At 46.7% G+C, this 14209-nt stretch overlaps 1 protein-coding gene across 1 annotated transcript in view; it reads right to left on the bottom strand.

The window, feature by feature from the left end:
- The window catches only part of DHX8 (DEAH-box helicase 8), a 959075-nt gene that overhangs the window by 657880 nt on the left and 286986 nt on the right, over nt 1–14209 (bottom strand). The window lies entirely within an intron of this gene.

Below are 14209 nucleotides of genomic sequence, written 5' to 3'. Positions count from 1 at the left end.
GCGGATCCAGTTTCTATTCGTGTGGGTCCATAAGATTTCTGCTTAGATCGTCTGCCAGAGTATTTTGTTTTCCTGGCAGGAATTGAGCTTGTAGATATATTTGATAAGTCAAGGCCGTGTCCCATAAAGCCATGGCTAGACTGCAAAGGGGGTAGGAATGACTAACTCCCTGCTTGTTTATGTACCACATGACTGTGGTGTTGTCTGTCTTTACCAGTAGTTGTCCTGGGTGAAGATGGTCCTTGAAGGCTGTCAGAGCATTCTGTACAGCTAGCATCTCTTTCTGGTTGATATGTAGGTGCATTTGATTTGGGCTCTATTGGCCCTGAATGCATTTCCCTGCAGGATGCGCCCACCAAGCGTAATCTGATACATCTGTAAGTCAGGGTTTGGGTAGCAGGGGGTGGAATGAATGACAGTCCCTTGTTTCGGTGACAGGCCTCTGCCCACCATAGGAACTCTTGCTGCAGGCAAGTAATGATAGGAACCATCGTTTCCAGGCTGGGACAATGGTGACTCCATAAGCTTTTTAGGTACCACTGAAGTTTCCTCATATGCAGTCTTGCATATGGAATTATTAGAATGAAGGAAGCCATGAACCCCAAGGCTGCAGAACTTGTCTTGCAGATAGCTGGGTTTTTGTGGCCACTTGTTGGAAGTACGTCATTAATTGAATTTGTTTTTCTGGCATAAGGTAAGTCATCTGGGCAGTTGTATTCAAGCTTGCACCCAGGAATGTAATTAGTTGAGAGGGTACCAGTTGTGATTTATTTTCGTTTATGGTGTACCTTGACAAGTTAGAAGCCCCTTCACAAACGCCAGATGTTTTAGAAGAGTATCCTTACACAATCGTCCAGGTAAGGATAAATTTGAATGCCTCTTTGTCTACAAAATGCAATCACTGGTGCCAGGCACGTTGTGAAGACCCTGAGCGCAGTAGATAAGCCAAAGGGCAGTGCAGAGAACTGGTAATGCAAATAGCCTGCTTTGAAACAGAGGTATCTTCTGCAAGATTCCCTGATTGGGATATGCAGGTAAGCCTATTTTAAGTCTAGAGTTACCAGCCAGCCATCCTTGTCTAGCATAGGCAGTAACTGTTGTAGAGTCAGCATCTTGAATTTTGCAATGTCCAGAAATGTATTTAGAATGGATAAGTCCAGAACTGGACACCATGATTTGTCTTTTCTGGGTACCAGGAAAAGTCTTGAATAAAAACCTTGTCCCTTTTCCTTTTCTGGTACTGGTTGAATAGCCCCCATATTCATGAGGGACATAACTTCTTTCTGGGCCTCTGCCTTGATTGGGAGGCAGACCTGGCCATCCGTTTGGGATTGGCAACGTGTGAAAATGAAATCTGTATCCCTGAGATACTATATTTAACACCCACTTGTCCTGGGTGATTAGTTGCCAATTTCTTGCATGAAGTGCCAGTTTTCCCCCCAAAGAGGCGGTCAAAAGATAAGTGCTTGGTGGTAGCAGAGGAAAGTCATTGAGACTGTTTACTGTAGGAAGGTGCCTTGTTACTTCCAGATTTGGAGGTGGAGGCACCCCATTGTTTTGATCTAGAAGTTCCTTGTGACTGAAACCTGGAGCTTTGGAGTGTCTGGGTTTGACCTGAGTGACTCTGGTGGGTACTGGAAAGGACTAATTCTTAGCTGGCCAGCAAACCTCTCAACCATACCGAATTCCTAGTTTTATTTCCGGTTTTGAGGGCAAAATAATGGGGTGCCACAAATCCACGAGTGGCCCCTTTAATTCCCATTTTTTTTTTTCCCATTACAACTTTAAATTTTTGGCTGACATCACCACGCATCACCAGCTTGCAAGGTGTGCATGATGATATCAGCTATTGCTCGTTCTCGGTCAGAGATTTAGTTTGAACCTTTTCGGAGGGAATGTCTACACTTTCAGTTTACGCTTAGCTTCCAGGAGGTAAGGAGAGAACTGTGTAAAAGTCCGTTCAAATTCCTTCTCTAGGTTCTAGCTCTGTTGTGTGTGTGATCATTTGGTGGGCCACTTGCTCCATTCAAAAAGTGTATTAAGTCCACGCGAACAACTATGCAAAGTCTGTTGTGTATTTTATGAATGATTATTTATCCTGCTGCCTGTGTGTGATAGTTTGCGGAAACTTATTTAATTTATCCTGCTGTGCAAGGTGTCTGTTTTGGGCTGCTTGTTCGTTCCGTTTGAACAAACGGAAACTGCGCAAGATGAACTGTATATTAATTTAACTTAATTTATCTTGCTGCCTGCCTGCTGCAAGGCGAACTGTGCATTATTTAATTTATTCCTGTTTGAGCATGCTGCGATGTGCTATTTTCCGGCTGCAAGGCATCCGTTTGAGCATGCTGCTGTGTGCGTGATATTTTCCTGTTGCAAGGTGTCCGTTCTGGGCCGCTTGGTTAGCTCACTCCATTTAAACAAACTGTGCAAGGTGAACTGTGTATTAAACTTAATTTCACCTGCTGCAAGATGAACTGTGCGTTTATTTAATTTATCATGCTGCTGTCTATTCTGGGCTTTTCGCTCACTCTGTTGGAATGAACTATGCAAGGTGAACTGCGTATTTATTTAACTTCTCCTGCTGCAAGCCAGTGCAAGGTGAATTGTGTATTTATTTATTTTATCCTGCTGCAAGGTGTCCGTTCTGGGCCGCTTGCTCTGTTTGATTGAACTATGTTTATTTAACTTAATTTCTCCTGCTGCAAGGTGAACTGTGTACTTATTTAATTTATCTTGATTCCTGCTGCAAGTTGTCCTTTCTGTGCCGCTCACTCACTCCTTTTGAACAAATTGACAAGTCCAGTGATGTTTGAACAAACTATGGCTCCATTTAGGTGTCAGAACAAACTAAAACTGTATATTTAATTTTGTGTGCATTACATATTTGCTGTGCTGCAATGCTCCTTATGATGGAACAAACTCAAACTATGCATGTATTTATTTGTGTGCATTTGAACCTGTCCAGTGTGTATATTTTATATTTGATATTTGCTGTTTTGCTATGCTTCATATGAACAAACTGTGGCTATTTAATTCTTTTGTCTGTTCCTCTTAAAATTTGTTGTTTTCTGGCAAATCAGTGATAACTGAATTCACTAACTAATGATGGCAATCTGTTAAATTTAAAATGTGCTCTTAAGTGTACTGTATTATACAAGGAATATAATTTTAATAGTCAGGAAGGTGTATCAAAGAAAAGAACATGTTTCTTGTTTTGTGTGCAAGGGCCAATGATTTGAAAACAGCCCAAAGGTAATCTTTATCCACCACTGGCCAGCTGCATTTTCTTTGGATGCGGTGTGGGTTTCAATGCTGTTTCAATGAATGTGAGTTTCAAGGGCAGAGAAGTTTTAACGTCAAGTCTATTTTCATTGTGAGACGGTATTGCAGGTGTCTGTTAGTGTTTGCGCATTGTGCTGTAAAATGTAAAAATAAAATCTAACTAATCATTGTAGAAGTAAAGCAGTATGCATGCACACATTAGTGTTTATGGTAAATGGGGAGAAATAGCCGGGTAATGGGACATTGGAATGGCTGCAGGGAGACTCTGGTGCCATATTTTGGTTGTCTGTCATTGTAGAAGTAAAGCAGTATGCATGCACACACTAGTGTTTATGGTAAATGGGGAGAAATAACCAGGTAATGGGACATTGGAATGGCTGCAGGGGGACTCTGGTGCCATATTTTGGTTGGTGCCATGTTTTGGTTGTATGTTCTTCAGTTTGCATTTGAAAGTTGGTATCCCACAATTCCAGTGAAGTGGGTAGGGTTATGTAATTGTGTATGCAAATTAGATGTTAATCAGTGTACATATTTGTACCTATTTTTCATGGGCCTTGTCCAGATTTTTGATGTTTACAGGATGAGAGGTATGCTGGCCAGTGTCTACTGAACCTGGGTGGCTGCACTTGTAGGAAATCTTTTACAATTTGCATAGATTGAGCATTATGGTGAGTATATAACTTCTTTATCTGAAGTAGTTAACTTCATTTGATCAGCAACCTGTGGGACAGAGTGCCCAGCTACCAAAAAACCTGGGAGGTCCTCAAGGAAGAATATTCCGGAGCACTGCAGAGCCAAAGGTTGCCCTCTCTCTAGACATCAGATTAAGCTTGTAGTGTGAAATGAAGGTATGAGAAGAGGCCCAAGTAGCCACTGAACAGATGTCACTAAGAGAACTCTTGACCAAAATGCTGCAGAGGTAGCCATAGAATGAGTAGAGTGAGCATGAACCCCCAAGGGTTCTGGCTGACTGGAAGCTTTATACGCGTGTAAGATGCAGTGGGATATCCATCTAGCTAAAGTGATTTTCGTAACTGGCTTGCCTAAGGATGGCTTAGCGAAAGAAACAAAAAGTTGCTCCGATGTGCGAGAAGCAGCTGTCCTGTGCAAATAAAATCACAATTGTCTATGCACATCTAACAAGTGCAGTCTGTATTTCCCTTTGTTCTAAAAGTTGGGGAAGAAAACAGGCAAATTGATGGCTTGATTGATATTAGCCTCGGAGGCCACTTTAGGCAAGAAGGAAGGATTAGTCCTGAGAGATACTCTGTCCTTATGGAAGACCAGATACGGGGGTTTTGTACAAAGGGCCTGAAGTTCAGATACCCTTCTAGCTGAAGTAATTGCAATCAAGAAGGCAGTTTTCTTGTTCTTATCTTAAGTCAACAGAGGCTGCAGGTTCAAAAGGTGGGCCAGTTAGAGCCTGAAGAACTAAGGTTAGGTCCCATGGAGGAACCGCATTCTTGACAGGAGGTCTAAACAGAAAGGTGCCCTTCAAGAAGGTCTTGCATATCTTAGAGGAAGCCAACGGTCCAAGGTTGTCCCCGATGTGGAAATGAGAAATGGCCGCCATCTGAACCTTCACAATAGAAGAACTGGCCCCTTGATGAAAAATGTGGGACAGAAATTCAAGAACTGCTGGAATGGGAGCCGTAAAAAGGGTCCAAATCCCTATGTCTGGCCCAGATAGAAAAACGCTTCCATTTACTGTTGTAGATCTTCCTGGTAGAAGGGTTATGTGCCGCTAACAGGATAGATTTTACGGGAGATGAGATACCGGGAGTCCTAGCCACTAACGTAACTGGATCAACCCAGCCGTAAGCTTGAGGTCGCCCAGATTCGGAGTTTGCAATTCTGAAGAATGAGAAATCAGATCCGGAATGGGATCCAAGACCCAAGGAGGAGCTATGATGTGAGACCGTAGATACGGGAACCAGATCTGATGAGGCCAGAATGGGGCTATGAGGATCAGTTTGCTTCCAACCGACGTGCTTTCTGTAGAAATTTCGTCATTAGCAGGAGAGGAGGATAAGCATAAAGAAGACCGGGTGGCCAAGCATGAACAAGAGCGTCTCTGGGGCTCTCCCCCGGTGGGGGAATTAGAGCGAAAAGTTTGCTGCACTTTGCGTTCGAAGGAGACGCAAGAGATCGCAGCACGGCTGACCCCATCTGAGGAAGATCTGTTTCACTACTAAGGGGTTCAGAGATCATTCTTTAACTTGTGAGCTTAGAACGACTCAGCTTCTCTGCTAGAATGTTGGACTGACCCGGAATGTGCATTGCTATCAGAAAACGGTTGGTGGAAATCGCCCATTCCAAACTCTTATGGCCTCTCGTCAAAGAGGGTAAGACCTTGTTCCTCCCCGTTTGTTGATGTACCAGACCACCGCCATGTTGTCTGTCTGAATTGCAATAGTCCCTGGAGGAAGAAGGTCCTGAAGAGCTTGCAATGCTAAAAGCACCACCCTCATCTCTAGAACACTGATATGCAGAACGGTCTCTATAGGGGTCCACATGCCTTGGACGGTTCTGCCCATGCAATGCCCCCCCCAAGCGAGAAGCGTCCGTGGTCACCGTGGCTTGGGGTTGATGCATCACGAACGGTCTCCTTTCCAGAAGCTCTCGGGAATGAAGCCACCAAAGAAGGGAGTACCTGCAAACCCTGCTGAGGGGAATTGGTGAATCCAATGGATGTAGAAGGAGGGACCATTGGACCTGAAAGGTCCATTGAAGAACTCTCATGTGCAAACGGGCAAGAGGTGAAAGGCTGATGGCTGCCGCCATGGATGCTAGGGCTCTCAGGACTAATTCCGCGGGTGGGGCTGGGGACTGTATAAGCGCTATTACATGAAGTGATACGGTGCAGAGCCTGTCCGGTGTCAGAAAGGCCTTGAACAGAAGTGTGTCTATTCTGGACCCTATGAAATCCAGAACCTGAACAGGATGAAGAGACGACTTCCTGAAATTTATGGTAATGCCTAGCTGACGGGCCAAGAGTAAAAAATAATCCCCGGCAGAACACAGTAGATGCCTGGTGGGGGCGGTGAGGAGCCATTCGTCCAGGTACGGAAAGACCTGAATTCCCTGAAGTCTCAGATGGGCCGCCACAACTGCCATGACCTTGGTGAACACCCTGGGGGCTGTGGTGAGGCTGAACGGGAGGACCCTGAACTGATAATGACTGGCCCCCAGCCGAAAGCGGAGAAACCTCCTAGATCGCCTGTCCATGCGAATGTGGTAGTACGCATCATTGAGGTCTATGGAGCACATCCAGTTGTTCTCCTGCAGAAGGGGGAGAACAGATTGTAGAGTGACCATCTGGAATTTTTCTTTGGCAATGAAGAGGTTCAAAGTTGACAGGTCGAGAATTGGCCTCAAGTCCCCCGTCTTTTTTGGCACCAAAAAGAACCTGGAGTAATTGCCCGACCCGGACTGTCCTAGGGGGATGTGCTGGATGGCCTTTTTTTCTAGCAATTTCATTATTTCAGAAGCCGCAGCCTCCCTCTGATTGGGTGGGACATCGGGGAGGCACTTCCCTAGAGGGGGAAGATTCATGAAGGGGATAGAGTAATCTCTGGATATTACTCGGAGCACCCAGCGGTCTGTAGTAATGGACTCCCAACTTGCTAGATGCTTCGAAAAATGCCCCCCGATTGCCTCCAGAGAGGAACAGTCGGGCAACCCCTCAGGGTTGCTGAGTGGGTCGGTCGGAGAAAGGTTCTCTCGACCCGAAATTCTTCGGCACCCCTCTGCCTCTGGGCCGGAGCCCACTTTGTCCTCCCCTGCCTCTGAAGGACGAAGGGCCCGGAGAGGAACGGGACTGCTGAGACTTTCGGAACCACATTTCCTTTTATTCTCTCTGGTTCCTTGAGAAGGACCTTTGAGAAGCCGAGAAGCGGATTCCGACGGCAGACAGCATCTTTCCGTCTTTCTCGCTCTGGAGTAGCATATCGTGGATGGTCTTGCCAAACAGCATAGAACCGTCAAAGGGAGCGTTCACGAAGGACGCCTTGAAGGGTTCCGCAAAGTCGGAGCCAGGCGTGGCGCCGCAAGGCGATCCCTGCTCCACTGGCTCTAGCCACCCCCTCCGTGGCATGAGAGAGCAGCTGCATAGAAGTATTAGATATCGATTTTAGAGTGGCCATGCGAGTCGAGAAAGTTTGTTTGTCTTCGGCTGCCATGGACTCCGGGGGATATCCAGCATACTCTTTTATCAGATCTTGGTTAAGCCTAATGATGTGTGCCAGGTAATTCAGCGTCCTTATGGAAAAGGTGCTGAAGCAAACATACGGTTTCCAATGTGGTCCGAGACTCCTTGTCAGGAGGATGGACCGATGAACTTTCTTGCACCAGTTCCTTCTTGGTGGCAGCCGCCACCACCATGGCATCTACTGGGGAACCTTTATTCCATGCTGGCTTGTCTGCGGGGGACTAAGGATTTTATCCGGTCTCCTAGGGATTGGCTCCACAGCATCCGGCTCCATCCATGCCCTGGTAGTAATCAGGTCTACCAGGGAGTCGGCCGGAGGAGACACCCAAGAGGTAGACGGGCCTGCGTCAAATGCCTCCAGAAACAAAGACTCATCTGAGGAAGGTTTCTGGGCTGACCACCCCCACCTAATGAGCAGCATCTCCATAATGTCTCCAAAGGAGACTTCCTCGGAGGATGACCTGGGGGAACCTTCCCCCTTCCTCTAAGTCCATGTCCTCCGTGAGGGACTCGGGGGAGTCCAAGTGCCTCCTTTTACACTTTCGTTTGTGAGGGACCTCGTCGGCGGGACTGTCCGAGGACAGCTCACCAACGGGGTCATGTTCCTCTACAGGAACTAGCTGGGGTGCAGACGCAGGCTGTCCCTGGAGCCTGACGATGGAAGACAGGCCCATATGCGAGGGAATGAAGGGTGGATCCGTAGCATGAACCGGGGACCTCGAACTCGACAGCACCCTCTCCACCACGTCGAAGGCCGAAGGTGAACCACTCTCCCCGGGCTCTGAGAGCAGTCCCCTTGGCTCCGACGTGAGGTCCGGTACCGGAGCCGACGCGATCGGACCCGAAAGGGAAGTGTGCTCCGACCGCAACAGAGCCGAAGACACACTCACCCCTGCGGATCCGAAGCTCGGCTCTCGGCCCAGAGAGCTTGGATCCGAAAGATGACCCGATAAACTCGAGGGTAAGGCCGGCTTCGAAGTAGCAACTACTATTGGCACAGACTCCCCAGCTATGAGACTACTCAGATCCGACGGCTCTGAAACCAGATAGTGGATCAGAAAAGGAGCGATGGGTGCAAAGAAAGGGGCTGAGCTCCCCCCCGGGGGGGGGGGCAAGAGCACTCCCATCTGCATCTGGGCCCGCAGGAATCTACGCATCATCCGGTCCATATCCGTGTTGGAAAGACTCCTAGTAGACCTAGAAGAAGTTGCCGAGGCAGGCCGGGAAGGCCACCTAGACAACCTCAAAGGTGACCGGGACTCCTCCTCCGGCTCCAGAGAGAAGCGTGGAGAACGGAAGACCTGGAACCCTTCACGAGGGAACAGATTAGTTTAGCCTGTGGGGCCGAAGGGGCAGAGTCGGCCCGCCGCTAGTGACTTTTATGTCCATCTCTGCTCTCTTTCTCCCTCTCTGTATGCCTCTTCTTTTTCTTAGAAGAGTCCCCCTCTCCCTGGGAAACAACGGGAGGTTGAGACCCAGCCAGGAAAGGGGGGAGCTGAAGGCTGGACAGTCGCAGCTGCTACTGGCACCACTGAGGAAGAGGAGGAAGAAGAATCCACGGGCAAGAGTCCCGCCAGGATTAGCTTGTTCCTCCTGTCCCTCAGAGTCCGGGAGTTAAAAGCCACGCAAATCTGGCAGCCCGATATTAAATGGGCTACCCCCAGGCAAGGAACGCGCTGAGTATGGCCATCCACTGGGGACAGCTTATGACCACACTCAGCGCATTTCGAAAAAATGGCCTTAGGGCCCTCGGCCATGACACACACACACACACACACACACACACACACACACACACACACACACACACACACACACACAGTAAGGGGAAGGGGAACACACTAAATTTCAATTAAAAAGAACCAAAACCGATTTAACTTAACTAAGTGTCTGAAACACACACACACACACACACACACACACACACACACACACACACACACACACACACACACACACACACACACACACACACACAAAAAGCGCTACAAATTTGACGGAAATCTTTGAAATTTTCCCAACTTACTCTCACCTAAACAGCCAAGAGCTCATCACTCGTGCTTCAGGAAGCCACGGCAAATGACATCTGAGGACTGGCAGCAGGGTATTATGGGTAAGGAGGAGGAGCTGAGAGCTCGGATCTTGAGCTTGTAAAGCTGCCGGCTCGGATCCAGGTCGGATCCGATACCCACAGGTTGCTGATCAAATGAAGTTAACTACTTCAGATTAGAGAGGTACAGATAAGTCCCAGCAAAGAAAAAGGGGGATGGAGGAAGGGTAACCTGGACTGCAACAGTGAATACACTCGAACATCTACATTTATGGTAGGTACACAACTGTACTATGTTCGTGTTTCACTGTTGCAGTCATTACACTTGGGTTGAATCCCAAAGCTGAGGTTGGGTGGCTGGGCCGAAATAGAGTTTGGAGTGGCTATGAGGCCCTGCAGAACTGCAGTGGCAAAGCCTGCTCTGGATTTAGAGTAGAGAGGTAAATGGTAGTGTTTTGTAAAAGTGTGCACTGAAGACCATGTTGCAGCCTCCAAAATATCCTTGGTTGATACTTCTCTGAGGAAGGCTGCTGAAGTGGCTGCTGCTCTGGTAGAATGTGGCCTAATACCCTTAGGTACTGATTTGCCATTTTGTGAATAGCAGAAACGAATGCAGTGGCCTATCCATTTTGAAATAGTCTGCTTTGAAATGGCTTTTCCTTGTGAACCTGCAGCATATGCCACCAAGAGTTGCTCAGTCTTTCTTTAGGCTTTAGTCTTGTCCAAGTAAAAGCATAGCTGTCCGTGCAAGTCCAAAGTATGCAGAAGTCTCTCCCCCTTATTCTGTGGGTTTGGATAAAAGGTAGGCAAATGTATGGTTTGGTTAAGAGCCATGCTGGACACTACCTTAGGCATAAATGTCGGGTTTGTCCTTAGTGAAACCCTGTCCTGATGGAAAATAATACAAGGTTCCACAGCCATTAGTGCCTGTAACTCTGAGACTCTTCTTGCTGAAGTTATTGCTAGGAGAAGAGTGGTTTTCCATGACAAGTATTTTATCTCTGCTGTATTGACTGGCTCAAAAGGAGGCAGTGTGAGTTTTTCCAAGACAAAATTGAGGTCCCATGCAGGTATTGGAGCTCTCCTTGGAGGTCTTATGTTTTTGGCCCCTCTGCGAAACTGTCTTAGCAGTGGATGAGAAAAAATAGGTGGGTCCGTATTGTAATGAGCTGAGATGGCAGAGGCATGGATCTTAATTAATGAGAAGGATAGGCCTTTGTCCAGCATCTCAGTTAGGTATTGCAAAATCAGAGGAATATTTGGTACAAGCAAGTCAATTCCCTGCGTTTGGTTCCAAGCACAGAATCTTTTCCATTTTTCTGCATAATATTTTCTGGTGCTGGGCCTTCTGGCCTCCAAAATAACATCCATAACTGCTTTAGAGAGGTGTGTGTTCTGAATGATTACATTATCTGCCATGAAGCCAGATTTAGGGTTCTGAGCTGGCTGTGCAGGATCTGATTGTTCTGTTGGGTCAGCAAGCTCTTTAGGATTGGGTACCAGTGCTGGCGTGGCCAGACTGGGGCAATCAGCATCATGTTTGGCTTTTCTTGTCTGACCTTTAGGAGTACCTTGGAGAGGCGAGGCAGAGGAGGGAAGGCATATACTGTAAGGGCTTTCCAGCTGAATGAAAGGGCGTCCACTTTCCATGTTTGCTTGTGATAAGTCCAAGTACAGAATCTCTGTAGCTGGCAGCTGTGAGGGAGGTGAATTGATCTATGTCTGGGCATCCCCATTTCCCTGTTATCATGTCGAAGATTTGTGGATCTAGTTTCCACTCGTGAGGATCCATTAGGTTTCTGCTTAGTTCGTCTGCCAAAGTATTTGTCTTTCCTGGCAGGAATTGTGCTTGCAGATGTACTTGATAAGTCAATCTGCTGTGTTCCACAAAGTCATGGCTTGCCTGCAGAGGGGGTAGGAATGTGTGCCTCCTTGCTTGTTTATGTACCACATGACTGTAGTATTGTCCATCTTTATCAGTAGTTGTCCTGGATGAAGTAGGTCCTTGAAGGCGGTCAGGGCATTTTGTACAGCTAGCATCTCTTTTTGATTGATATGAAGATGCATTTGGTTTGTGGGCCATGTGCCCCCCCCCCCCAGGCATAATCTGATGCATCTGTTGTTAGTGTCTGCTGGCAGTTGGTAAGGTGAATGGCTGTCCCTTGTTGTGGTGACAGGCCTGAGCCCACCACTGAAATTCCTGTTGCAGGCAGGGAATGAGAGTAATTACTGTTTCCAGGCTGTGGCAATGTTGAGTCCAAACACTTTTTAGATACCACTGTAGTTTCCTCATATGCAGTCTTGCAATATGGAATTAGTAGAATGCAGGATGCCATGTAGCCCAGAGCCTGCAGAATTTTTCTTGCAGATAACTGGGTCTTTGTTGCCATATCTTTGAAGTAAGAAGTCAGATGCCTTTGTCTGTCTGGCGTGAGATAAGCCATTTGGGCAGTTGTGTTTAAGCTTGCACAGAGGAACATTATCTCTTGAGAGGGTACTAGTTTTGATTTATTTTCGTTTACTGTGTACCCTAGGCAAATTAGTAATCTTTTTACAAACGCCAGATGCTGTTGTAGAATATCTTTGTTCTTTGCTTGAATAAGGCAGTCGTCCAAGTAGGGATATATTTGAATTCTTCTCTGTCTGCAAAATGCAATTACTGGTGCCAGGCATTTTGTGAAGACCCTGGGCACAGTAGATAAGCCAAAGGGCAGTGCAGAGAATTGGTAGTGCATTGAGCCAGCTATGAATCTGAGGTATCTTTTGCAAGATTGTCTGACTGGGACATGGAGGTATGCCTCTGAGGTCCAAAGTTACCAGCCAAGCCTTCTTGTCCAGCATGGGCAGAAGCTGCTGTAGAGTCAACATTTTGAATTTTGGTACATCCAGAAAAGAATTTAGAATAGACAGGTCCAGAATCAGTCTCCAGGCTTTGTCCTTTCTTGGTACTAAGAAAAGATTTGAGTAAAATCCTTGTCCCTGCTCTTGTTGTGGCACTGGCTGAATAGCCCCCATGTCCATGAGAGATGAAACTTGTTTCTGTGCCTCTTGCCATTGATTGCGTGGCAGGTCTGGCATACCCTTTGCCTTTGGAAGGGTGTGAGTGGAACCTGTATCCCTGAGAGACTATATTTAAGACCCATTTGTCCTAGGTTATCTTGTGCCAGTTTTGTGAAAACAGTGCTAGCTTTCCCCCCTAAGGGTGCTGCCAAAAAATAAGTGCTTGGCATTGGCAGAGGGAAGTCATTGGGACTGTCTTCTATAAGGCTGTGATTTCCGCTTTTGGAGGTAAAAGCACCCCGTTGTTTGGGCCTGTATGAGCCCTGGGGCTGTTGCCTGCCTCTAGGGCATCTGAATCTGCCTCTTTGTGGTCTGTCTGACACTGGAAAGGACCGATTCTTAGAGGGCCAGTTCCTGCTAAATCTGGGTGGCTGTACCTGTAAGATATCCTTTACTGTCTGCATAGATTTTGCCTTATGCTCCATTTTCTTCAACACCTCTTCTGCCTTAACACCAAAAAAAGTATCATGCTATAATGGAGCATCCAATAATTTTGCTTTAACATGATCAGGCAGATTCTGTTCCTTTAACCAAACATGCCTTCTAATAACAGAACCTGTAACAGCAGCCCTGCACGAGGCCTCCAGTGAATCATAGCCACATTGCAAAGTATGTTTTCCCACTTGTTCAGCTGCATGCAAGAAATCCTGCAAATCTTTGTTCTCAGAACATTCAGAATTTTACATTTTTTGTTTTAACAAAGATATTAAGTATTGCTGATATTTGAGAATATGAAATTAACAATTTAAAGCCCTTACAGCCAAGGTAGCAGAAGTGTAACCTTTTTCCCCCCATCTGTCCAAACTCTAGAATCTCTGAGGGGATAGGGTTTTTGGCAGAAGCAGCCTTGACCCCTTTGGGACCCTGTGAGATAGTTTCTGGGTCAGCAGCAGGGTTCTTGTAAAGAAATTTATGGGAGTCTGGGACTCTGTAGTATCTGTCCGGCTTAACAGGGGCAGGAGGTACAGAGTCTGGAGACAGGCCGGACTCTGAAAAAACATCATCTACTATGTCTAGAACAGGGGGAATTGCAAGAGGTCTGTGCTGAGGAAGTAAAAGAAAGTCTCTAAGTCTTTTCTTAGAATCGGAATAATCCTGGCTCTCCCAATGGAAATGATCCCTCATGGTATGCAGGTTTTCCCCAAATGAATAGTCCTCAGAAAGAGAAGCTGAAGGAATAGAATCTTCAGCATCAGAATCCTCATAAGGAGGAACAGAATATCCCTGATCAAAAGAGGAATCAGAGGAAATATTAACCTGATCAGAGGAATCATATTCAGTGTCTTGCCTAGGCCTCTTATCAGGAGGGGATGGGAACCCCTGATCAAAGTAATTAGGTCTTCGGCCATTTTGAGCATCTGTTTTTTAGGCATAGAAATCTGTCCTGGAGAATGCAGTATTGTTTTCCTTGTCTTTAAAACTGTTTTAGACTTTGTCTTGGATGCTGAAGTAGGCTTTATATAAAAGTTGTGTATGTCTGAAGACACCCTCAGAGGCCGATGCCTGCTCAGTGGCTCCGGAACCATCTGAGGGATTAATTTCTGAAGGGCCAATACCTTGAGTATCCAGATGCCTAGCTGTCTCCACGTGGGAGTCGGAGGCGG

This window comes from Protopterus annectens, chromosome 13.part0 (genome assembly GCF_019279795.1).
Source record: "Protopterus annectens isolate FY-2018-M chromosome 13.part0, PAN1.0, whole genome shotgun sequence".
Taxonomy (NCBI): Eukaryota; Metazoa; Chordata; order Ceratodontiformes; family Protopteridae; genus Protopterus; species Protopterus annectens.
Note: the sequence above shows the minus strand (reverse complement) of the source record. Positions and strands in the feature narration are given on the sequence as shown.